The sequence below is a fragment of the Acomys russatus genome, chromosome 8 (assembly GCF_903995435.1).
Source record: "Acomys russatus chromosome 8, mAcoRus1.1, whole genome shotgun sequence".
In the NCBI taxonomy this organism is placed as follows: Eukaryota; Metazoa; Chordata; class Mammalia; order Rodentia; family Muridae; genus Acomys; species Acomys russatus.
In genome coordinates this window covers 69117280-69119115 of record NC_067144.1, presented here as the reverse complement: position 1 = coordinate 69119115, position 1836 = coordinate 69117280, and the positions used below count along the sequence as shown (strand labels likewise).

The window sequence follows — 1836 nt, the reverse complement described above, 5'->3', positions numbered from 1 at the left end:
GCTTGAAAACCAACAATCAAAAGTATTCATGTATGCCTGCACTAACAAGAGTTTAAACTTCATTTTTTGTCATAGGGTCAAATCAAAAAGAATGTCAGAAAAGCTTCTGTAGGACTGAGAATCCTAAATCGTAGGAAAATAATGTTTGTTTTTAAGATACATAAGACCTCTATATGGAAAAATAGAAAATATTATTATAAAATGAAATCTGCATGGTGTACAAAGCAGAAGTGTCTAGAGGGTCACAATTTTCTCAGGCACTGAAGGACCCTTTCAGAGAGGTCACATATCAGAAATTTACATGAAGATTCATAAAGTCACAAAGCTACAGTTATGAAGGAGCAACGAAAATAATTTTGTGGTTGGGGCCACCACAACTTGAGGAACTGCATTTAAGGGTCATAGCATAAGGAGGGCTGAGAACCACTGTCCTAAGGTAGAAAGGTGCCTATTTTTCTCTAATGGGTCAGAACTGTTGTAGCACAGAGTAAATGTAATTATGGTAAAAAGCTAGGCTGGCATTCGAAAAAAGAGGCAAGGTGTTTCTCAAGTGTGCACAGCTGTTCTAAAGCTCACGTATAGCTGAGACACCAAAGAGCAGTATAGATGGAAGCTTGCTCCGCTGGGCAGTAAGGCTTGGAAAGCCACAGCAGCTGAAACACAATTGATGGGCCGGTGGGACACAGTGGAGAGCCCAAACAGGCCACATGGACACTTGATTTTGCGTTGCATCAAAGATTTCCACCGCAGAGCAGAGGAGACATGGCAGCACTACAGGAAGCCATTCAGCTGGCATTTGAAAGGGGTTTGGTCTTTCGGACACATTGAAATTGATTGTCATTGTGACAGGGTTGGGAGGCAGGGCCTTTCAGAAATGATTGAAGTTTTTGTTTGTTTGTTTTTTATGTATGGAGCCATCGCACAGAAAATCTGACAACTATACAGACACTGTTGGCAGGAACCATTTGTTTTGATGTGCGCATGACTGTCATGATTGCAGTTTTAAAACGGGTTTGTGATTTTTCTTGTGGGACCAGGTGAATTCTCATGGGGCTGGATATATCCCATTGGGGTGGCTTTTTGTAAAGCCATGTCATTCTTTGGGTTGTGCCTCTTGAAGATCAGCCCATGTGTCTCTCTGCTTTGTGAGTTGATGACGCAACCTCTTGACTCTGAACCTCTGGACCTTGGAGCCGAGAGCCAAACCCTTTCCTCGCTATAAATGGAATCTTTGTTGGGGGGTTCCCTGTTCTAGCAATAGACACATAGACTAAGAGAAAGTCTGGGCCAGTGGACTGTCCATACTGAGATGTGTTTCTCTTGCCAGCACCCTAGAGCACACTCAGAAACCAGCTCCCTCTCCGTTGTAACCTAAACGGGATTAGTAAAGCAACCATTCCATAAAAGCAGGAGCCAAGTGTTTCGCTGACCTAAGAAGAAAATTTCCTTGAAGAAGACACATGAGACAATAAACATTGTGGGAAGTTAAGAACTTGCAGTTGCCAAAAGATGTCGGCAAGGGGAGGAAGAGGGTCATGGAAACCTGAGGATGCAGAGATTTATCCAGAGTCACCAAGTTCTAACTTAGCTCTCCTGGAAGGGAACAGGGCCTTCTGTCTGCCTGACCCTCTTTACAGTGGCTATGAACTCTCTGACTGTGTGGTCCAGGATCCTGGTGCAACTGGGAAAGGATCAGCTTCAGGCGAAGGTTCTGGACCTCGAGCTGCAGTGGGGAGTGTTCCCATTGCAAACACGGTGTAGTTGGGGATTTTGTTCCTCTGTGATCTCTTCATTCATTTGGTTTTCTCCACCCCACTTTCCGTACCATTCTATTTT

The 1836-nt window shown here is 44.0% G+C and overlaps 1 non-coding gene across 1 annotated transcript; it reads right to left on the bottom strand.

Annotated features, from left to right (window-relative positions):
• Positions 1 to 903: 903 nt before the first annotated feature.
• LOC127193496 (small Cajal body-specific RNA 14) lies at positions 904 to 998 on the bottom strand. The gene has a single exon (XR_007831138.1). It is a non-coding gene; the product is annotated as a small Cajal body-specific RNA 14 (non-coding RNA).
• Positions 999 to 1836: the final 838 nt, after the last annotated feature.